We start from the raw sequence: 26,109 nt of genomic DNA on the forward strand, positions 1-26,109 counted from the left end.
GGTTGGTCGCGGTGTCGGACACGCAATTACTATCCGTCTCCGATGCTATGCTTCCACTGTTGGGAGTATGGCCACACCGGAAAGCGGTGCCAACAGCCAACTCGAGTCTGTGGAAGATGTTCCAGAAACCATACCACCGGATCCAACAACCCAGAAGGAGTCTCTATCGAACGTGCTAACGCAAACCAAACCGACACCTCAATACAGACCTCCGAGCAGCCCATGCAGCAGTGCACCGAGGCTGCTTACTGCAAGCACTGTGAGACAAACGACCATCCGGTTTCAAGCCGGAAATGCCCGATGTACCTTCGCGAGGTGGACATTCAGAGAATTCGAATTGATGAAGGAGTGTCTTATCCCCAAGCTCGCCGGATCTTCGAGACCCGGACAAATTCAGCAAGCAGCCGAACGACCTACTCGGGAGCCGTGAATGACGAGATTAATGCTTTGAAAAAGGACAACGCCCGACTCGAAGCCAACTCCAAAGCCATGGAGAAACGCCTCCATGAGATGGAGAAAGCGCTAAAGATTGGTAGTATAAGCGAGCGAATCGAAGTTACACGAAACCACGGCACCATCGAGGATCTCGTTCAACAAGTGGCCAGGCTCACGACAACCGTCGAACGCTTGGAGAAGGCTCTGGCCAACCGAAATGCAGAAATTGCTAAGAAGGACGCTGAACTGATGAAGCTACGCGCTTCTCAACCCAAGAGAGTTGAAACCCCGATTTCACTCCTCGACGAATCTTCTTCAGACGAGCATACTGCTACCAGCCAACTCTTCCTCAACCCCACCGTAGTCGAGCAAGTAGCGGAATGGTGCGAAATCGATAAAAATGATCCGCTGAACATAACAGGCGAGACTACTGACCACGAAATGGATGGAGCAAGTGTAAACTCCAGTGAAAACCTGCAATCGATTCTTGCCACTGCAAGCGACTCGTCCATCACCGGCAAACGACCACTGGAAAAAACAGGATCCACAACGGATTCCTCCTCCGGCCCTTCAAAAGCCAAGCGGAACTCTAAGTCCCGCAAAGGCAAGGGTGGCGGCAGTAATTAAGGCCGCTCCGAAATTTTACCTACACTCAGTCCTCCAAAACGGCCTACGCACTATTAGTTTAACTGTTTTCCAACATATTCTCACCGAATATCTCATCTGAAGATGACCTGAACAACGAGCTGACTGAGTGTAGTACCAACCTACCCGAAATGACCAACACCACTAACGAACTGGAAGGAAGAAGATTGGTAACAGGGGCTTTGGACAGCCAGGGCCCCATCAGTGCGGACGTTACACCCCAACCGGAACTGGTGGACAACCTCTGGCATCCTGGCGGAACTGTTGCCTCCGGGACGCACAAGGGACTTCCAACCCATTCCCCGGTTTTCCCAGAAAACCACCCGTGTAGTCAGGGCCCCGTCGGTGCGGAAGTTCTGGCCGTACCGGAACCGGCGGACAACCTCTGGCGCTCGGCATGGTCTGGAAGAGGGACGCACAAAGGACCTCGGCCCTGTTCCCCTAAGGACTACGAGGGATTCAAGCTACAATATCCGTCAAAGGAAACCAAGGCTATTCCAGCATCTTTGCTGTGGGACCAGCTTGGAACGCTAAATTCTCCAAAGGACGACGTGGGAGCCAAGATCCTTCCAGGAAGACACCCCCGTAGACCCTGTCCTAAAACGAATTCGCTCATCAATTCCAAGCACATGCGTGAGCTGAACCAAAACCCGGGAGCTGAATACCAAGCTCGATCCGAAAATGCAACGTCCGAGTATCCAAGGGATCTTAACCTTAACCTAGGCTGTAAATCCCACCTCAGATCGACGGACACTCACTGTGAGATGTCTGGGCATCCCGGACACATCAAGCCGGGCTGTAAGTCCCAACAACAATCATCGGAAGACCCTACGCTTTTATCTCCACTTGGACCAGCTGCTTGGAATGCGCAACTCTACGACGAGCTTCACCGTGCACGCTATGGACATCACGCCGTGATCGTAGCCGGAAGATCTAACGAATATCACAAACATCCTCACCGGGATTCGAACCACCTGAATCCAGCAGTACCTGCACAACTCTGTCCAGCTGAATCAGCCCTCCACGAGGATCAACGACACCACCACCAATCCCCCATCGGGGAAAAAATCAGCCTACCCGAAACACGGCCACGTTTCTGAACAGGGCCCTCTTGGGCACCCCGGACGGCCCCGTCCGGGCGGTAAGCCCCATTTGCGTCCAACGATCAACACCTTCAAGCAACCTACCACTCTCGCTGTTCAGTGGAACATAAACGGTTTCCACCACAACCTGCCGGATTTGGAAATTCTGGTCCACGAGTTTCAACCGGTTGCTCTGGCCATCCAGGAAATACACCGCGCCACCCCGGCGACTATGAACAGCACCCTAGGCAAAAAATACAGGTGGTTCACTAAAACCGGCGCAAACATCTACCACTCGGTAGCGGTCGGCGTGTCTACGGACATCGCAGCTGAAGAGATTGATCTCGATACTGATCTCCCAATTGTCGCGGTCAGCCTTCCCTGGCCCTTTCCCGTTTCGGTTATCTCCGCCTATCTCCCGAACGGGAAGCTCCCGAACCTAAGGGATCAACTAGAAGCAGTTCTACACAAGATCCCCAGCCCTATGGTGATGCTTGGCGACGTCAATGGGCACCATCGAGCATGGGGCAGTCGAACTAACAATGCCAGAGGAAAATGTATCATCGACATCGCATGCAACAACAACCTTGCAATTCTGAATGATGGCACCCCCACCTTCATTCGCGGACAGGCAGAGACGGCTATTGACGTCTCTCTCGCCTCCGCCTCCATCATCAGCCGCCTCCGCTGGTGCGTGGAAACGGACAACCAGGGAAGCGATCACCATCCAATCATTTTAAGACTCGACAAATCAGTTAGCCCGGAAACCTCTCGCCGGCCCCGCTGGCTTTATGACCAAGCCGACTGGGCCCAGTTCCAAACTGGCATTGATTCCGGTATTGAACAAACACCCCCAGCCTCAATCACGGACTTAACTGCCATTATTACCCGATCGGCAGGAACATCTATTCCGAAGACTAGCCCAAACCCGGGCAGAAGAGCCCTCTACTGGTGGTCTCCCGCAACAAAGGCGGCCACGAAAACCCGCAGAACGGCCCTGCGCGCCTTCAAAAGATCCCAGAAGAATCTGCCCGCCGAACACCCCGATCTCGAATTGGCCAAGAAACGCTACCAAACCGCCCGGAATGAATGCCGGCAAATCATTAGGGAAGCCAAGGAGAAAGGCTGGGTCGACTTCCTCGATACAATCAACGAGGACCAGTCATCATCGGAGCTGTGGAGAAAAATCAACAGTATACAAGGCAAACGCCGAGTGAAAGGGTTCTCGCTCAAGATCGACGGCGTAACCACCCGTGACCCCCAGACGATCGCAGATGCTCTCGCGAAATACTTTCATGGAATATCAGCCATCGATAAATACCCGCCAGCCTTTTTAAAGCGCCATCCGAACCCACAGTTAACTATAGTAAATTTCCCAACTACCCTCGACCAAGGACAACCCTTCAACCAACCCTTCTCCATGACAGAGCTCGACTATGCCCTGAGCAGGGTCAAGGGTAAAACTGCGGGGCCAGTCGAACTAGGGTACCCGATGCTAAAGCAACTTACATACAACGGAAAAAGCAAGCTACTCGAGTTAATTAACCAAGAATGGACTGCCGGTACACTACCGGAGGACTGGAAGCACAGCCTTGTAGTTCCCATACCCAAAAGCTCCGGACCAGCAAACAGTTCCTCCAGCTATCGCCCGATAGCACTCACCAGTTGTGCATGCAAAATTGCAGAACGGATGGCAAATCGTCGACTGATGGAGCACCTCGAGTCCAACGGCCTACTAGGCTACCGTCAACACGCATTCCGGTCAGGATATGGTACCGGGACTTACCTAACGAACCTCGGTAGTATCGTTGACGACGCAATGAAGGCTCAGGAACACATAGAAATAGTATCCCTCGACCTTGCAAAGGCCTACAACCGAGCATGGGCCCCTAGCATTCTCAAGCAACTTGTGGAATGGGGAGTATCTGGTAACCTGTTGCGCTTTGTTCAGAATTTTCTCACAAATAGAACATTCGAGGTCGTGGTTGGAAACCACCGATCAAAGATCATGAAAGAAGAAACCGGAGTGCCTCAAGGGTCTGTGATTTCGGTCACCCTCTTCCTCGTAGCTATGAGCGGGGTCTTTCTGGTATTGCCAGAAGGGGTGCATATATTAGTATACGCAGACGACATCCTGCTCATAGTCACCGGAAAACACCCCCGGTTAATCCGCCGGAAGATGCAAGCTGCAGTGAATGCCATCACCAAATGGGCTGCCAATACGGGCTTCGACATCGCCCCCGAAAAAAGCTCAAGACTTCACATCTGCAACTCGACTCACCGCCCGCCAAAAACACCGATCACGGCCAACGGAAAGACGATCGCCTTGAGGAATACCCTTAAGGTCCTGGGAGTCACGCTTGATCGAACGCTCTCTTTCCGTAACCACTTTCTCGCTATTAAGGAGAGCTGTGCAAACCGTGTAAATTTGATCCGCAGCATATCCTCCAAACGGACGCGCAGCGACCGCGCCACGCGACTCCGAGTGGCCGATGCTGTGATCTGTAGCCGCCTCTTCTACGGAATCGAGATTACCAGTCGAGCACAGGACAACCTTGTTAAAACACTTGCGCCGATTTACAACAATACCATCCGAGCGATCTCTGGACTGCTACCCTCTACCCCTGCTGATTCAGCTTGCGCAGAAGCCGGCGTGTTACCTTTCCAGTACAAAGCTGCTATGACCCTCGGAAACCGCACCGTCAGCTATCTTGAAAGGACCAAGGAAGACGGGCAGACTTGCTTCCTTGAAGAGAATGCGAACTCTGCCCTTACCGCTGTTGCCAACATCCAGCTTCCACCGGTGGCCGGGCTCCATCGGATCGGACCCAGAAGCTGGTCGGCTAAAAGACCCCAGATAGCTAAAAACATCAAGACCCACTTCCGGAAGCAGTGCAATCCCACGGAGGTACAGACCGCGTTCAGAGAGGTCCTAAATAGGAAATTCAGTACTCATGAGGTCCGCTACACTGACGGCTCCAAGCTGGCGGAGCGAGTTGGCCTCGGCATTTATAGTCGAACTACAGAAATGTACCACAGCCTCCCTATTCAGTGCTCCGTTTTTTCGGCCGAAGCAGCGGCCATATTTTTAGCCACCACGACACCCTGCGACAACCCGATGCTGGTCGTCAGCGACTCGGACAGCGTTTTGTCTGCAATTACAAATCCGAGCAACCGGCACCCGTTTATCCAGAAAATTCAGGAAGCCTTAGAAAACCCATCTACCAGAACCACATTCATGTGGGTCCCCGGTCATTGCGGCATCCTCGGCAACGAGCGGGCTGACATACTCGCCGGCATCGGCCGTAACAGCCCGACACTGACTAGAACAGTCCCCCGCGATGATATTAAGTCCTGGCTTAAGGAGCGACTGTGGACCGCCTGGTCTGGAGCATGGCGCCGTAACAGAGAACTATTCCTCCGAAAAATAAAAAACACCACGAGCACGTGGCAAGATCAACCTTCTCGCCGAGAGCAGGTTGTCCTCTCGCGACTGCGTACGGGACATACGCGTTTATCACATGACATGGGTAGCACAGGGGGCGGGTTCCACCGCCAGTGCGAAACATGCGGAACACGGAACACTGTCGAACATTTTCTCATCAACTGTCCCATCCTGGAGCACTTAAGAACGATCCACGAGATTACCAGCATCGACAGCACCCTCCAAAATGATACTGTGAAAGAACGCCAGCTGATAAATTTTTTGAAAGAAGCCGGCCTTTTTACGTTAATATGACCTCTGCAATGACCCTGGACTTGTAAAGGAATTCAAAACTACCGCATATCTTATCATCACGACCCTTGCTACGACCTTGGACTCGATACGGAACTTGCACACCATTTGACAGCCTAGCGACCAACACCGCAACGTAAACTCTGTTAAGATACAATGTAACTAAACCCCCCTCTCCCCCTTCCCACCACTCCACCCTCTACTTTATATACGGGGATGAACCAGCCTCGGGCTGAAATTCCCCATAATAAAAAGTCAATAATAATAATAATAATGGATCTCCGTTGGATAATCACTTAACCGAGCGATGTAATCAATCTTATAGCTCAAAATATGCAGGGGTGTCCATTTTCCCGTACCTTTACTACCAACCCGAAGACACATGGTTTAGTTATTTCAGTTTCGTCAACCAACATAGACTAGTACATACCCAAGTAACACAACATGTCCTATAGGGATTAATATGACCAGTGACAATGTTTTGGTTCGAAACAACAAAACCGTTTTGCAGACTGATATACGACCGAAAAAGCGCAGAAGGTGGAGCCTATGCAACATCTTTGAAATGTTATAATTATGTTCTATATGGATCATGCTATACTGCCGTTCTACGCCCGATTGTCCCATGTTATATGGTAATCCCATATAACATGGGACAATTATGCGTAGAACGGCAGTATACTTAATAATGTTTCTCAGTATGTCTTACGAAACATAATATTAACGAATCTCAGTTAGCAGAGCCCTGCGACTGTATCATGAAATATTTGTTGTATATCCGTAATTAATCATGTATATTTGATTAAGTCTCAAAATATCAATAATGAAAATATACAAGCACGAAAAACGCCATGTAATAAATATTCTTCAACACTATTTCAATTCAAAATTGCCATTCTGTGACCGCAAATTGTAAAGCAAATCATTATTTGTGGTGAAATAGGCAGTTGTACCTCGATAAGTTCGATGCGCCTTAGAAATTCGTATTTTTTTAAGGGTATTGCTATAAAAAAATCTAATATTTTTTGTATTATTTTCAAACTTGAAATTAAAAGTCGTTGTCTTTATCAAGAGTGATCTAAACTCGTACAAAAAATCACAAATCATAGATCGAAAATATAATATTTTATGAATATTTAACATTTTAGTGAAAAAAAATGGCTTTCCAAAACACTGCATAGTAAAAGTCTTGAGATGTACGACAAAAACTAGTTTTATTTCTCTTGCCCTGGAAAGTCATTATTTTGGATGTTTAATAAATTATGGTTGTGTCGGTATTGAGCAAATATAGCTATCGCAATTTGCATAATATTATATTAAATAGCGCTCTAAGCTCTAAGTTAGCAATAGGATTTGCCTCACGTGAAATATATCATCATAATGTATAAGAACAAAAAAGTATAATGTATGTCAATTTTCTTCAAACTTCAATGATAGTATTTGCTGACTTCTCGTGAAAAATAGTACATGCAGGTCATTTTCAGACAAGACTTTTGTTACTCCTTGGCGTAATGTCCCTTTTAAGGCAGCCTATTCTAAATTATCAACCAAGAGCTTTCTTCACTGATGACCATTTTAGCGTTTGTGTAGGGTACCGAGCCGCTAATCGGGGCGCAGTATTGACCGAGGTCGTGACCTAACCAGCAAATCCAGGCTATATAAGTTTCTTTAACCTTCCGTAACTCGCGCGGTTGACTACCTGCGTCAGCACCACGATAATGCTGAGTACAAAAAGCGAGATTTTTTCAACGTGTTGTACAAAATACAACAGCGCGATCGCTCGAGGATTAAGGCGTATTTTTTTTTTTCAAATGGAAAATAATATCATCATTTTTATGATCGGTGGTGTGGCATGGACATGTCCTATTGGATCCTATGTTGAATTTAATGTATGTTACACATGTTGGCTGACATACTGCAGAAAACCTCATCCTAACTTAATGTGAACAAACCAAACATATTATGTTTATATAAAACTTAATGGAGAACTGAAACTGAAGAGAAACTTTAAATATTACTCTTATTTTACATATAAAACATAATTTAGATGACTGTCACCATCATTGTTTATGCCGGCAGTATTTATTTCGCGTGAATGTAAACATTAGCAGTGCTGTTTTAGATGTTATTGTGTAATTTATTCTTGATTTGATGATTTATACACCTTTTATAAATAGCTCTTTCAAATATTCTAGGTCTGACGGGATTAATACATGTTGGCAGCAGAGATGCATTTGAACACGTTCTGTTCATGTTCTGTTCAGGAGCTGTGTTCACGTGAGCCGTGTTCAAGTTCAAAACCTAGTGGGTGTTTGAACACAGTGCACTGTGTAGCTAATAGCAACAGACCTTTGCAGTCATTCGGTCATCATCGCCAGGACGCACCTGTCGGTTGCGTCGGCCGTGGAGCTTTTCACAAGGTATTTGAAATACCGTTGCATGCGAAATCTTATATTTATAGTGGCAAATTCTCTATGAACGATTGGAAATAGTCTGGTCTGGTCTCCTATTAGAGGATCCCTTCCGCTATTTGACTTCCACTTAATACAAATGGCTCATTATACCGGCACGAGCCAGTTCCTAGACAATACTTTCTACCGGAAAAGCGTCTTGCAAGTCTGGGGATACCCACCTGAGCTACGACTCGGCGTGTGTTCAGGGTTCGGTCCGTTTATGACCTGGTGTAATGAAGGTGGTCCTTATATTTCGGCCACCTAATATCTCACACGACATTTATTACCACCAGTTTAGATAGTTCGCTAAACTGGGTGAAAATTCAAGTGCAAGTGCATCATCGTCAAATATCAAGAACCTCATTTAAATAGCTGACGATCTGAGCTGTCAATTTTGAACACCATCCCGTGAGCAATCTAGTTGCCTAGATTGTGATCAAAAATGTGAACACGCACGTAAGAGCAAACAGTGAACATTTTCGGCACGCTCACAGCTCATGAGCGTTCAAAATGCATCTCTGGTTGGCAGCTGTTAATGCTGAAATATGACCTACAGGTGGATGGAACGATTAGCGAAAAAAGGTACCCATCGATAAAAACGGCAATATTTTTCCACATAACGGATTCCGGCATGTTCGTCGACTTCGAGGAATCGGCCAAGTTCGAATTGAAATTAAGCCCTTACAATTATCTGTATCATCCATGGGTAATGCCGTATTCGAGGTTCCACTATCTGCCAATGTCGTATGCTCAGTTACTTCACGGGTCCAGAGTACAGCACCAGTATTCGTCCTTGTCGGATATCATCGCTAATTTTTGCGGTATGCTATATCGAGGAGACGTAGTCCCGATCCAGGACAACAGTGCTATCGTGGTCATCAAGAGACAACGGCATGTCGTGCCCAACTAAGATCGAGCTGGGTATTGAGGCACAGGTCGTAATTTCTGGTAGATATTTTGCAAAGCCTTTGCGGGCCCTTGGATACATTCCAAGGCGGATATACACTCCCGTTCAAAAGTTTGGGGTCACCCCCTCAAAAACATGTCATTTTTTAAGCCCAAATCTCCGCCAATTTGCGTCCGATTTCAAAACCCTAGGTTTCATTCAAAAGATAATAAGTCAAAGAAACTTTGAACATGATTTAAAAGAAACTTTTTCAAAAAATTATGTATGTAAACTTAACCCAAAGATGCCAAATTTTCTTAAAAATGAATATAAACTTACGGCAGCGTCGCTGGAAGTTGGGTCGACCAAATTTTAAGATGAGAGCGGTAATGTGATCCATTTTCTATTAGCTTTCAACTGCTTTTTACAGAACTTAGCTAAAAAATCTAGAAAAAAAGTTATTAAGTAGATTAATCCTTGATGTCATCGACCAAAAGTTTGGGGTCACCCCTCAAAATGCTGTATCGGCCAAAAGTTTGGGGTCACTATCGTAGAACATGGAAAAGTGATTTGTTGATATCTTTGTCATCTTTCATTCAATTTTTTTTCCTTGATGTTTTTCCTTTGACTTTTATTATTTGTTGGTGGTTTGTAAGTTACGATTCAAGCCATTTAAGAAGTCGAGGCTCAATACCCATTTTTTGTAATTTGCAGAGTAGCATTGCAATATCAATGCGGTCAAATGCCTTGCTAGAGGCAGTGTAAAGAGCTTCTACGTGAATGCCATTATCCGTTGCAGTCAATGAATAGTGATTGAATTCCAATAAATTTATAGAATCCATGTTGCATGTGTATTTCCTCACAATAAAGAGATTCTACCTGCTGTAAATGATTTAAACATGTAGTGTATAAGGTAAAGTTGCAAGAACACTGATAACATGTTAAATTTTCATTTGTTTTACATGCCTAATAAGTATATATATTTGCTTAGAGCACGGGTTCCCAACCGGTGGTCCACGCCCCCCTGGGGGCCGTGGAGCCAGTCCAGGGGGGTCGCGATGTTACCAAAAATTGTTAAATTTTTATTCTATTTTGTGCAAATTATACCAATTTTTAATTTTGTATACCACCACGACCACCCCCAAAAACCACAATTTAAGAAAGAAATTTTCAGTATAAAACGCCTCTAGAAGAAAAAAAATTTCGGCTGCGCCGCTATTTTTTCAGCTACGACTTAAACTGAATGTACATGACATCATTATTTACGAAATGTGAGTGTCAAATAAAAAAAAAACGTATCATTGATCGTCCAAAAATCCCCCCCACAGTAAATTTCTGGCAACGTCAAAAAAAAAAAACTCGGTTTCGTTAATTTAATTCATATTTTTTTTTCTAAAAATTTTCATTGGGCCGCAGATGTTTTGTTAATTCTTAAAGGGGGTCGCCACCTCAAAAAGGTTGGCTTAGAGTATCCATTATGCCCCTAACCCCCCTATATCTGTTTCTAATAGTTTTTTTCTTACAGTTATGTGGTCAACCTAACTAAAATTTTGAATGATAGTGATTTGACAAACAACAACAGGACAATTTAACGTTGAAATTAAACACTCAGTGACAAAAAAAACAGGCGGCCTCTTGTAATGGCGCACAAATAGAAATGTAAAAACGAAATTTATTGTAAAACTTATTTTAGTGATCCCAATAAGAAAACAAAATACGTTGCGCTGAATTTATGTTTCCTTTGATTTGGGAGATTGCATCCCAAGAAACTTAACAGTCGATAAATCAAGTTTTAAAACACATTTGAGAGGCCCAGGTGAAAAGGGGGGTATTTGACGATTTTCAGCTAAGCACATCAAAAACAATCTTTATACTTCTAGCTTTTAGCAACTTCAAGATTATTTTCACGATAAATAGGAAGATTACATCAAATCGGAGAAAATTGGGTCGATTTTTTAGTGATCCATACCATACATGTTGTATGGTATGAAAAATTGGTGAAGAACTTTAAACCCCATTTACTTGAAAGTACATTTTTGTCACTTGAACCCCTTTGCTTATAACCCTCTTATTTCTTAAGCAAAGCATGACGCATATTGCCAGTTTCGAGTTCCGGATTTTTATCCGTTCAGACCATTTTTTTTTTTCAATTCGGTTTCCATACACAGTTAGAGAAACGATCAAGGTATCTCGTGATTTTTTTTTCCTGGTGGAAAATTTTTTCAGTTTCACAAAAACCTTTTTTAAACGAAATTTTGAAAAAAAATAATTTCTGGAAATAGGTAAACATATTAAGGACAAACGTCTTGAAATCCCGCTTCAACGGTGCATCAGAACTTCAAACGCCTGAATCTCAAGAAGCAATTTTTCACAAAAAAAAAACAAAGAAAATGGGACGTTTTTTTGCGTAAACATGGATACCCAATCCTTCTAATATCTTTATTTATAGAAGCGAATGAACCTCTAGGTTTTTTTACAGATTGGGCATATGTACATTTTGAAGAATTTTGAGTTGCTTTATCCTTAATCCTAGAGTTGTTACATGACTGAGCATTCTCGAAATAAGGTATGTAAGGTTTCTATACGCCTCAAATAAAAGATCGAGTTCAAAATTTCAGTTTGGTTAATTTTGGTTCCATAAAGCATTATCGCAAATTATATTATTTAATGTTTCTAGCAACCTTAACATCCGATTTTCCCATTTAATTTGAGCTCGAACACTTCAAACGTACTCGCCCCATTCAAATTCATTTCTTAACTTACTCTATGTATTTTTTTATAATAAATGCTTAAATGTAATGCTGAAGTACAGGAGCCTCACTGGAAGAATTAATCATATGAGTTGTGTATTCTACTGCAAGGCAACCATAGCGACCTTTAAGTATGACTCTTTAGGATTGTAAACACACAACTATAATACAGAACACTGGGGACCATTTACCTGTACAGTACGATAACATCTTGAATTCATAATTTGCAATCCGCTCGAGCAGGCAAACCCTTCACACTAATTCGCACTTCGTCCGCCCGATTGATCAGACACCATTTCATTCTGGCTATTTGACCATAATCATGAATCGGTCGGAACCTTGATTTCAATTCATCATAAATCACGGCTGTAGACTACTCCAAACGTGGCTGTTTGAGCGTTTCTTGTGGTCGTCGTCTTAGGCACATTCACTATTCGCCTAAATATGCCTAAGACGATCGCGACCTTTTCCACCCGTTGGATCCGCATGGCTTCTTCGACCCATTCGAAATTTATGCGGTGGCTGTGACGACGGTTTGCAAAATAACAATAATTTACCGTATTTATGATTAATTTGATCAGTTATTGACCCATGACGTAATTAAGCGACAGTTGCTTGATTAATGACTTACCGCAACTGAGAGAATGGTGGGTGTAGGCTGTATCCATCATTGGATCAGTTACCATTGTCAAACGGCAGAACGGTAAAATAACGGATTATGTGATAGCGAACTGACAAAACATAATCTATCATATTCTGAAGAGTTTTAGCATTTTTTTACAATTTAACTGGGTATTTTTTTTTTGTTTGGCCGATTGTGTCTTTTAGGCAGCCTATAGAGCCGAAGCGGGTACCGTCAAACGGGGTTAATTGCAACAGTGGTGTAACTTGCACCACGGTGACAAATACTTAATGTGAACTGTTTTCTACTAATAATTAAAATAAGTTTGATTATCGAGCTTATGTTTGCCAAAGATTGTTTTAGTCGAAAAAATAGTTTTGTTTATTTGTTTATTGTTTACTTAAAGCCTGGATCCGCAATAATCGGGACACAGAAGTACGGCTGTAGATCTGTAATGAATCGATAAAATTCGCCAAATAATTAACTGAGAACTCTTTGGTGGATGTTTATTATTTGTGCAAAATTTCATAAAAATCGATGCATTACTTTTAACTGTGGATGAAAATCAAGCAGACGTGGTTTTAAGCTTTTTATACAATCATTACCAATTTTCATTCGCATAATAGGTGGTTCTTTTACGCTAAAGTTCAAAGTTCTGTGATGATAATTATGAAATTTTGTTAGCAGTTATGATACTTACAGAGACACTTTATTGCAAAATTTCATCAACTTTGACCAATTGGTTTGAAAGCTACTGGTGTTGATAGGAGTGAGTGTTAGTGAAAATGTTTCGTGTTTTTTATGTGCGATGTTTGCCTGTTTATAACTTTTAAATTTCTCTGTCAATTTTCATAAAATTTTCACAGAAGGTTATTGATTATGTGTATATAATGCCTGCAAAATTTGATGGTTATTGGTATAGTACTTTCAATAGTACAATCGAAACAATGAAGGGTGCTGACTAATTGCTGTCTCTCTCTCTTCTCTCTTCTTGGCGTAACGTCCTCACTGGGACAAAGCCTGCTTCTCAGCTTAGTGTTCTATGAGCACTTCCACAGTTTTTAACTGAGAGCTTCCTCTGCCAATGACAATTTTGCATGTGTATATCGTGTGGCAGGCACGAAGATACTCTATGCCCAAGGAAGTCAAGGAAATTTCCTTTACGAAAAGATCCTGAACCGACCGGGAATCGAACCCGTCACCCTCAGCATGGTCATGCTGAATACCCGTGCGTTTACCGCCTCGGTTATATGGGCCCTGATTGCTGTCTGAGAGGCTAAAATCACGATCAATCCCAATACACTTTTTGACTATAAAATTGTTGATAGTGAATCGATTTTTTTGAAATTTTGCCTATGCAACAAATGTAGATTGAGAGGTTTGTGTTCAAAATTTCAGCCATTTCCTTTGCCAAATTCAAAAGTTACAGCGCTGACAAGTAAAACTAGGGGCTGTACAAAATTCAATGGCGCACATTCTACTCTTTTATTGCTACAACAAAAAGTATTGCACCGATTCACATGAAATTTTGTAGGTGAAATGAACGCATCTTATGATGTTGTTAGACAAAATTTGAGCAATTTCAATGTATCTATTGCAGAGTTACAGCTGTATTCATAGGCGCCAACTTAGGGGGGGCAAGCATGGTTTTGCCCCCCCAATATTTGACGATTTTTCGATTTTCCCATACAAAAAATCAGAAAAACCAGGCTTTGCCCCCCAATAATTTGACCAAGTTGGCGCGTCTGGCTGTATTTCTGTGTCCCGATTATTGCGGATACAGGCTTTACACAGTTAAAGCGTTAACCCCCGATTTCTTCACCCTAGCTTAAGCGTTAAACCAGGCTTAACTATATGTGTAAGCCTGGCTTACCGGTTAAGCCGAGGTGAAGAAATTGGTCCTAAGTCTGATGACTTTGCTTGTAGCTAGGATACATAAAAGCAGCTGTAGTTCCATGGTAAAAATTGGATAAACTAATCGATTGGATACTGTAAGAAAATCATAACCATATTCCACTACTCCTATGGGCTAACTTGCACCAAACAACTCTCGCTGAGACAGGCCCACTAGGGTCGTGGACGTATTTTGGCCCAGGCAGGTATTTTGGCCCACCTTGGGAATTATATTACATTTATCGTATAATCTCTACAAAATCTTGGCAAATTATTATTGGAACTTCCAATAAACAACTACTAAGAAGAGATTATATGATACACGGAGACAAATTTCGTTCGTTTGAAACAAAAATATTCAGAAAAGAAAATATTCATGTTTATTCTGTAAACTGATAAAATGATTAAATCTCAAATTTTAATTTTTAAAACTAACGCAATTACATATTGATTTCGACAATACCCATTGAGGAGGCCCCCGTTCCGCCGTCAAGAACATAACAAAACTCACAAGTTCCAGCTGCAACATCAAACAAGATTTCCTCCTGCAAACAATGCAAGGTTCACCAAAAGTTTCCACGAAATCCCGTTGTTTTCGGGAGCGTATGTTATCTAATAAATGTACAAATTGACAATTTATTTGAATTTACCTAAAACCTTTTTTGATTTTAACATAATTTTTTTTCTGGGAGTGGAAGCTCAGGTAAAATATTATCTCCTGGACGCCCATTAAAAACACCACCCCCGGCGAAGACTGGCGCTTGAGCCTAGCTATTTAGCACTATAGTTGGAGAAAATGCCAGTAGCTTCCGGGAAGGTAAGCCCAGCTCCCTGGGTTAGTGGGTTGGTGTCAGGCCCTGCGAGCCAACCGTAAAAAGACTAGCACCGAAAAATCAACAAGAGAAGAATGCGAACCGATGCCAATGGCGACGACCACAGCGACGAAAAGGGACTTGCGATTGGAAGTTCGGTACGTGGAACTGCAGATCTCCCAACTTCATCGGGAGCACCCGCATACTCGCAGATATACTGAAGGACCGCGGGTTCGGAATCGCAGCGCTGCAGGAGGTGTGTTGGACAGGATCCATGGTGCGAACTTTAGAGGTAATCATACCATCTACCAGAGTTGCGGCAACATACGTGAGCTGGGAACAGCTATTATAGTGATGGGCGAAATGCAGAGGCGCGTGGTCGGTTAGTGACCGATCGACGAAAGAATGTGCAGGTTGAGGATCAAGGGCCGATTCTTCAACATCAGCGTAATAAACGTGCACAGCCCTCACTCCGGAAGCACTGATGAGACGCATTTCAGGCGCAGCTTGAACGCGAGTATGACCGCTGCCCAAACCACGACGTCAAGATCATCATAGTGATAGGAGACCTAAACGCTCAGGTAGGCCAGGAGGAGGAATTCAGACCGACTATTGGTAAGTTCACCGCCCACCAGCTGACGAACGAAAATGGCCTACGCCTCATCAACTCAGCCGCCTCCAAGAACATGAACTGTACACCCGCCTGAAATGTGAAGCAGCAAAGGTCAGACTGGTGGTGAATGCGGGTAAGACAAAGTACATGCTGGTAGGTGGGACTGAGCGAGACAGGACAAGCCTTGGCAGCAATGTTACAAGAGACGGGGATACTTTCGAGGTGGTAGAAGATTTCGTTTACCTCGGTTCCTTGCTAACGGCTGACAATAACGTGAACCGTGAAATACGGGGGCTGCAAAACGGTGAGTCAAAAAGGAGAGCGTCCAACATAGCTCTGGTCCTCACAAGTTCCTACCTCATGCTTCCACGGGTCAAGCGATGACAAAGTCCACCAGCTAAGACTTGTGTGCTTAGCTAGTAGTGCAGTCTGGGCACTGTTGTCCTTCTGACTTCAGCTAGATTGAGGAGGTACGACCCGAGCGTCTGTTCACCAAGGAGGTGCGGCTCAAACAGCGTCTGCTCTGGCATCCAGCGGCTGAGTAAGAACGCTGCGCCACGCCCAGCTAGATCCAAGGTGGTAGCCCCATCAGCGTGGTCGTCCTAGTGTTGGTTGGGACGTTAAACAGAACTGGCACGATGGCCCTCCGGCGAGACAGGAGTGTTGGCGTAGGCCCAATAAGCCACCCGTAAAAATCCCCATTGCGAATAAAATAGGAGAAAATACGACTCGATACAATCGGCAAAGACCCACGCGACGAAATAAGGACTACGATTGCAAACTTGGAATATTCCATATTGCAAGTCACTAGGTTTCGCAGGATGTGACAGGATAATTTACGACGAACTACATCCCCGTAACTTCAACATCGTGGCGTTACAGGAACTTTGTTGGACTGGACAGAAAGTGTGGAAAAGCGGGCATCGAGCGGCTACCTTCTACCAAAGCTGTGGCACCACCAATGAACTGGAAACAGGGTTTATAGTGTTGGGCAAGATAGATGCGACAACGTGTGATCGGGTGGTAGCCGATCAATGCAAGGATGTGCATGTTGAGAGTTAAGGGCCGTTTCTTCAACTACAGCATCATCAACGTCCACTGACCACACGAAGGGAGACCTGATGACGAGAATGAAGCGTTCTACGCGCAGTTAGAGCAAACATACGATGGTTGCTCGCCGCGTGACGTGAAAATCGTTGTCGACGACATGAACGCGCAGGAAGGAAGGGAGGAAATGTACGGACCGGTAATCGGGCGAAACAGCCTGCACGCCGTATCGAATGATAACGGCCAGCGATGCGTAAACTTTGCAGCCTCCCGTGATATGGTAGTCCAAAGCACCTTCCTCCCCCGCAAAGATATCCAGAAAGGCACCTGGAGATCACCCGACCACCAAACAGAAAACCAAATCGACCACGTTCTAATCGACGGTAAATTCTTCTCGGATATAATCAATGTCCGCACATACCGTAGTGCGATATAGATTCGGATCACTACGTAGTCGCTGTATGCATGCGTTTAAAACTTTCGACAGTTATCACTACGTGTCGAACGTCGAAGTCGAACGCCGCGGCTCAACATCGAGCAGCTGCGTAACGTGGAAGTGGCTCAAGACTACGCGCAGCAGTTAGCAGTGGCCCTACTAACGGAAGAGCAGCTTGGCACAGCTACACTTGAAGATGGCTGGAGGGACATCCGATCCGCCATAGGTAGTACCTCGGCTACAGCACTAGCCTTCGCGACTCCGAATCACAGAAACGACTGGTACGACGGTGAGTGTGAACAGTTGAAAAAACCAGAATAATGCAGCATGGGCGAGAATGCTGCAACACCGTACGAGAGCAAATGAGACACGTTACAGACAGGCGCGGAACAGGCAGAACTTAGTCTTCCGGATGAAGAAGCGCCAGCAGGAAGAACGAGATCGCAAAGCGATGGAAGAGCTGTACCGCGCAAAGGACTCACGAAAGTTCTACGAGAAGCTGAAACGCTCGCGCAGAGGCTTTGTGCCACAAGCCGACATGTGCCGAAATAATCACGGGAATATTCTCACGAGCGAGCGTGAGGTGGTCGAGAGGTGGCGGCAGCATTACGATGAGCACCTCAATGGCGACGTTGCTAGTACCGAAGGTGGCGTGGTAGCAGATCTAGGAGTACCGTATGCGTGATAATGTTTGCACCATCGTACAAATAAGGTACCCATCTCACCTGTACACACAATGTCTTGGTTTTTATTGCATGTACGTAAGCTCTATCTCATATCACAGTAGGTTGCGGGTAAAAAAATCCGATTTCTTAAGTTTAAAATTTGCACCATGTAGGGGTAGCAGCGGTAGTCGGGACTTGTCCACGCGCAAATGTTAAAGACATTTCAGGAGTGTTCAGGAGAACCGTAAAACAGTCTTAGACCGAAAAAAAGCAAGGGCAACTATTCCCGAAGGTGTCCACTGGTCATCCAAGGTTAACATGGATTAATAAAGCTATCGCTGCCACCAAAAATAAGATTTGGGTGAATTATATGCGCTCAATGAGAAAAATGGCAAAGAAACGCGAAATCAGCGATTTAACGGCATGGCATATCGAAAAGGAAAATTACGGTGGCCTTTATGATCCTTCGACCATAGAAAAAAAAACTTACATTATTACCAATGGCATCCAGGAGCTACGAGTAGCGCCATATAAGTAAGTCTTGAATTTGCCCGAACTCAACCTCCGTTTTTTTCGATTTCCGAAAAACTATCGATCCGTACCAAATTCCAGAATCAATAGTTATTATAACTTTTGTTTGTGTGCCAATGTCTACACCATTATGCAATGTCAAAATAAAAAAATAAATTCAAAAATTGTTAATCTTGACTTTGACACTACCACGGATACTTTTCGACATTTGCGCGTGGACAAATCACGAGCTAGGTTACCACTTAGTCATTATGCAAGTGTAAAACTAAGGAAATCAACACTTTTTATTCACAGCCTACTAGGATATGAGTAATAGCTTAAATGCCTGCAAATAAAACCAATACATTGTCTTCACAAGTCAAACTGGAATTTTATTTGACGATGGTGCAAACATTATCACGCATACGGTATGTGCACAGGACGAAAGACTTTCGGCCCCTGACCTCCAAGAGATTGAGGAAGAGGTTGGCCGCTTGAAAAACAACAAAGCCGCTGGAGCAGATTAACTACCAAGCAAGCTCCTAAAATACGGTGGAGAAGCACTGGTGCGAGCATTAAACTGGGTCAGTACCAAGATTTGGGAGGAGGAAGTATTATCGGAGGAATGGATGGAAGGTATCGTGTGTCTCATCTACAAAAAGGGCGACAAGTTGGATTACGGGAACTACCGCGCGATCACACTACTGAGTGCTGCCTACAAGATACTCTCACAAATTTTATGCCGCCGTCTATCACCGATTGCTAGAGAGTTCGTGAGGCAATATCAGGCTGGATTTAGGGGTGAACGCGCTACAACAGACCAGATGTTCGCCATCCGCCAGGTGTGGCAGAAATGTCGCGAATACAACATGCCCACACATCACTTGTTCATCGATTTCAAATCGGCGTATGATACAGTCGATCGAGAACAGCTATGGCAGATTATGCACGAATACGGATTCCCGGATAAACTGGATGGATCGAGAGATGTGCGTAGTTCGAGTATCATGGACACTCTCGAGTCCCTTCGAATCTCGCAGAGGGTTGCGGCAAGGTGATTGTCTTTCGTACTTGCTGTTCAACATTGCTTTAGAGGGTGTAATTAGGAAAGCGGGGATAAAAACGAGTGGAACGATTTTCTCTAAGTCCGTTCAGCTGCTTGGTTTCGCTGATGATATTGATATTATTGCTCGTAAATTTGAGACGATGGCGGATACGTACATCCGACTAAAGAGTAAAGCCAGTTGAATCGGAATAGTCATTAATGTGTCGAAGACAAAGTACATGATTGCAAAGGGCTCCAGGGAGGAATCACCGCGCCTGTCACCCCGAATTTATATAGACGGTGATGAAATCGAGGCGGTTGAAGAATTTGTGTACTTGGGCGCACTGGTGATCGCCGACAATGACACCAGCAGAGAAATTCAGAGGCGCATTGTGGCAGGAAATCGTGCTTACTTTGGTCTCCGTAGAACTCTACGATCGAATAAAGTTCGCCGTAACACAAAGTTAACTATCTACAAAACGCTGATTAGACCAGTGGTTCTCTATGGGCACGAAACATGGACCATACGTGCAGAGGACCAACGCGCCCTTGGAGTTTTCGAACGGAAGGTGTTGCGTACCATCTACGGCGGAGTGCACATGGAAGATGGGACTTGGAGAAGGCGAATGAACACGAGCTGCATCAGCTGCTGAGAGAACCAACCATCGTCCATACCGCGAAAATCGAGAGGCTACGGTGGGCGGGTCACGTCATCAGGATGTCAGATAGCAACCCGACTGAAATGGTTCTCGAAAGTCATCCGACCGGTAGAAGACGTGGAGCGCAGCAAATTGTTAATTCAGTGTTATTGTAAATTTGATGTTGAACTAAAAAAAATGAATGAATTTCCATTAGAAATAACACTATATAACTATCATTAGAAATAACACTATATAACTAACTATGATTAGAAATAACACTAACCAACTAGAATATTTCACTAGCAATTCTGCTACAAATTCTCTTTGAAGCTTTTGCAGAAAGAAACGCAGCTGCAAATTTTGGGGTGTATGTATATAACGCAATCATTACTTTACATGAACGCTTGAAGTTGATTTAAAATGGAAAAGAGCGATTATGCGACTGCTGGGATTATACATATCAGTTTAATATCAATTTGATTCTGTAACTGCCCATTTCCACTTTGAATCAGCTTAAATTATACGTGTAAAGTTATGCTAGCTTAACATAGCTCCTTTGGCACTTGGGGTTTTATCAAGTGAATGTTTTATACATCCATTTTCATTTTGGAGTCATGTAGGTATGCTTAGTTTGGTGGAATAACTCTTGATCAATTTCGCCTCGCCGATAACTTCGTTCATGGATTACGGTATCCCGATCGACAGACAACATTATGCCTTCACGATATGCACAGGAGAAAAATTCCCGACCCCTGCTACACTGGTTACAATGTTTCAATATAATATACAATAAATTCGTTATCATCCTCTCATAAGAGCAATCGGTGTGCAAACATAGATCAAAAATATTTCCCTCTTTCCATTTGTAATTTGAAAATTATTTTAGAATTTTAAAATGATTGTCCGCACCTGGCGCGTAAAAAAAGGTAGGATTTTTTTGTTGCACATACTCCAACTATGCACTTTGAAACAATGATTCTTTTAAGAGTGTGAAGGTTCAGATATCACTTATTCTCGCAGGGCCTTCTTACCCATAAGTCTCAAAATAGTAATAACGAACAACTAGTTAGACTCACAGCAAATTTGTTTACTCAAGCTCCGTTATGATACTCCACGCTATTGAGGCAAACATAAACCACGCATAAACCAATGACAACGATTTGCTTGACATATGACATTTCAAGCTAATTATATGGCTTGTTTTACATCTCGACGTCGAACACTTCATACCTATCCATCCTAGATTGTCACACGGTTTGATTATCTAATTCGTATTCCACAATCATGCAGTTCAGATACATTCATCCGTCTGGTGGTGAGGAGGTTCTCATGCTTTTGGCATTATGACGCTTACAAGGCATTGTACACTTATGTCAATTGTTCTCTAATGGAAAGAGAACGGTCGTCATACCTTGCTGCAAGTGATACTTGAAAACAGAACGTTTCCGCAGTTGCTAGCTTCTTTATGGAATTATCGCGCCGATATTTTATCTCCGATGTAAACGTTTTACGGATAAATTATATATACATACCTACATGTACCGTGATGATGATGCACATTTTTCAACAGGAAATTATATTTATATCATTGCAGTGATTGATTACGCATTAATTGAGTTACATATCTGCCATTATTGTGAAAAAAAATAAAAGTAGTTGCCATTACTTTTATGAGATATGTCTTTTCAAAAAAATTTTACTGGTTCGCCTAAAAGCTCTTGGGGTAAACTTGATGCCAAACATGTAATAGAACGTATTCGTCAAATTTTCAATATATAATTTGAAATAATTTAACAGTAGGTACATTTCATTACATACTGCTAATGTTGGTAATGTCCAGCTAAGTAGTCCTTTTAAGCCAAAACACGTATTAATTTGAATCGCTTTTCTTATTATTACACTGTATAACCAGTTAGAATACACAATATCCGAGGTTTTGTGGTAGAATGGGTACGCAAAAAATAAAGAGAAATGAGTTTCTTGAAACCGATGCAAATCCCATATAATTACATTTAGAAAAACACTATTGATGTCTTGGAGAAATTCAAACAACCAAAAAATAGGTTTCTATTGCGGAGGACATTGAAACCGATCACGTTGCCGCCGCCTTCCTTCCACTGGCTGGCAATGATGCCGATCTAATTTCAATAATATGCGTTAAAATTGAGGTCATTAACGACCATTTCCTCAGGCGATACTGACATGTTGGGCGGCGTGTCTATTTCCAATAAAAAAAATGGTGGTTAATTTGAATTACCGATCGGAAGTCGACCAGCCTCTTCTATTGACAATAATTGCAATGGGACTTTCAATTAAATTTGTCGTAATGAAATACTTCTGAATTTTAATTTTAATTTTTTCTAGACCGCACATGAGTACATAAATACGGTAAATACATACGAAGCAAGAAATGAGACTTAAAAGGCACGGACACGTTTGATGCTTCCAATGTTTCACTCTTCAAAGAAAGCAGCGGGAAATCGACAAGATTATTCCAGTGATATAGGCAGTTGCCTTGCAACAATAGATGGTAGAACAAAATCATCATCAAATTTTAACATAAAGTTTAATAATTTTAAAAGCAAAAAAATACCCATTGAGGTGAAATTAATCAGCATGCAATTAAACATTTTTCATCTTCTGAACACGAATAACGCGTCAAAACTCTTGCAACTAGTGAATTCGGCTGATAAAAAGCTAAATAATTTTTGGAATTTAAACCCACGAAATTGCCTACCCTCAGGCGTTTATCGTATGAAATAAGCGAGTTCTGACACATTAAATTACTTTTGAAACAAAATCTAACAGTTCAATAGCTGATGCTTGTCTAGAATAGCTGCATTACACCACCATAAAGGTTTCATAAAAATGTTATTACATAAAGCTAACAGGTAAAAACGTATGCATTAAATAAAATAGACCTTTTCACCCAATTTTCATGGCGATATTTCACGCTCGAGTGTCATATTTGAAAATATTACCTGATTCTACAATATGTTCAGTATGTGCACTCCAATTTTCAAGCGAAATATGCATTCACTGTAAAGTTTAATACTTTTTTTTTTTTAAAGGTTCCTAGCGGCACGCCGACGGACGTAGAAACCTCTCCCATCACTGTGCGCACAAGCGTCTCGCGTTTGCGCGGACAACGACAATTCACTAGGCCTTTGGATAGGATAGAGAACGTAATCCTTCGGAAGCAGTTCACCAGCCGTGCACGGAACATGTCGTCCAGTAAGACACTGTTGCGTACTGACTCAGAAGGTTACGGTAGAAGGTGTGAAAGTTTCGGTGTTGTCATATGGTCGATTTTGTATTTGTTTTTTGTCATGTCAAGATATGAAGAATGTTATTGTTCATATTTATGCTGTGCCCTATAATTCAGTAATCTTTGGTGTGCCTATGATCTGTTAGATAGTCGATGTGTTTGTTATGTCCATTTTCGTTGATCCTCATTTTAGTATTGTCTTTATTATCTTTGAAAGTTGTCTTTCGTCAACATTCCTAGCACTATCAGCATCGGTCCAAATAAGTCCATATTAAAGAAAACCTTCATACACTCAGTCGAAAAATGTAAAAATATCTAATTTGTCATAAATAGTCTACGTTAGTCAAAGTCGAAGTAGTCAGTTTTTGTCGATTTCGTCTTGATCACACATTAGCTTCGAATCTATAAGCAAGCACTGTTAAATGCTGCACTTCCCACTATTAATTTATTAGTTATTTCAAATTGATATTGAAAATTATAGAGAAAATTGAATCACGAAAGCACATCAAATATTGAGAACTATGTATTAGCAAATTGAATACGCGAGATACTACTAATTATTTCATATTTGAATTAAATTTGTATTTGTATAATGTATTTTTAAAAATTAACCGAATAGTGGGAAGCCCAGGAAACAGCTCAAAGTCTGCTGATTCAAAAAAGATTCCGAGACTCGTCACAAAACACAAAAATTTGCATTATGATCCACAACGACTCTTGAAACCTTCCCAGACTCAATCGACCGGAACTGTTTTCTGGGTATAGAAACTACTAGACCCCAGCAGGTCCCTCCTGTTTACCGAGCATTTCTGATAAATCAGCCATACTCCATCTGTAGTAGCCGGTTCGCAATGAACCGTTGGAGGCGCATTAAAGTGTTAAAGGTGATATTTTCATTACAGGAATTACAATTAACATCCTTCACTTTAATACCGTCGAACCCTGTGATCTTGGCTAGGGCATTCACTGTAAAGTTCAATACTATAACTATTAGGAAAAAAAAGTGTTGAAAAATAAAATGTTTTTTTTTGCGTGGTTTTCAACTGAGGTAATAAACTAGGTACATTGTGATGCACCTAGTTTTTCCATTGAGATAAAATTGTTCGAAAATTCTTACGAGTAGGGTCTGGGACCATTTGGGCAGGAGCACCTATTTTGGGCACTTGCTGCTACAACTCAGTCAATTTTGAACCGATTGCCTTGATTTTTGAAACACGATCAGATAAGCACAGTATCTAGCCATGTTCAAAAATTCAGGTCAATCGGTTTAAATTTAACTGAGTTATAGCACCAAGTGCCCAAAATAGGTGCTCCTGTCCAAATGGTCCCAGACCCTATATCTTTGATGAAAATCTACGAAAAACTTGAAGGATCGTGATCATCAATGGGATTTTGAAGTTCGGCGTTACTTCGTAGAAAAATCGTTAAAATCATAGTTCTCTTTGGATAACCAATTTTCCTTCAAAACAGTAGTCAACTTTTACATCAATGGCATCACATGTTCATTAAAGGTATCCTAGTAGATTTAAAAATATCATGCGGATAATGATATCTTCTTTCATTATGAATCTACCTAGACGATAAGCATGATATAATTATGAGTCGAAATTTGCTGTTTTTTGAAACTTTGGGTTCCATTGATTCCTTTTTTTTTCTCACAAGTTTCTCAATGATTTTGAAGAGTGCATTCAAAAGATATAGTGAAAATATGATTATACGCAACCAAATACAACACTTTTTTATTTTTGCTTAGACATTATTTCAGCTCACTTCGAAAAAAGTATCTTTTTTTAATGCATACGTTACTAATGGCAATCGATTGTTAAGTAATAACGGTTTCATGTAAGCAAGAAACACATTGAAAACCCTTAAAAAAGTAATATAAGACTACTTTTTTTCTGAAAACTTAAAATCCACACTCATATCTAGACATCCATGAATAGAATAAGGTAAGAACTTTATGATCATAACAACGTATAGAAGTTGCTGGAATGGAATAACAATCTAGTCCCCGATTGATGAATTTGACCCCGGTTTACGGTACTCGGTTTGTGGCTGACGATCTCCATTCTCGGGCACGCCCAATGCTCGCCATGTCACGTGGTCCTCCCTTCGTGCTCCCTGCCCTCCAACACTATTACTGCGAACACCAATAGCGTATTTTTTTCGCCGACAAAAATGTCATGTTTTTTTACTTCCATACAATTTTTATCAACTTTAGGACCCTCGAGGGACCACTAAGCCTTGAGATATGGACATCAAATTTTGACACGATTATTTCTTAGCTAAAACGATCAATTTCCAACAACGAACTTATAACATTTCCATTGTTTGCACCTGATTGGGACCTGACTATTGTACGTGTGTTTTTTTTAAACATTTCTGGAGGATTTGCCGTACAGTGAAGATCTGGTCCGTTGTCGAACGGCTATCGATGAAGCCGGCTTGATAACTTCCCACGACGGAAGATGATCTGGGATGGCACTTTGTAAGCAGCACTCAAAATGGTGATTCCTCTTGAGTTCTCACATTGCAAATGGTCGCGTTTCTTGTGATTGGGCCAGATTACC

General features: G+C 42.6%; 1 protein-coding gene across 2 annotated transcripts in view; it reads right to left on the reverse strand.

Annotated features, from left to right (window-relative positions):
* LOC109423201 (leishmanolysin-like peptidase) overlaps positions 1-26,109 on the reverse strand; it is a 122,401-nt gene that overhangs the window by 94,760 nt on the left and 1,532 nt on the right. The window lies entirely within an intron of this gene.

The sequence above is a fragment of the Aedes albopictus genome, chromosome 1, assembly GCF_035046485.1.
Source record: "Aedes albopictus strain Foshan chromosome 1, AalbF5, whole genome shotgun sequence".
NCBI lineage: Eukaryota > Metazoa > Arthropoda > Insecta > Diptera > Culicidae > Aedes > Aedes albopictus.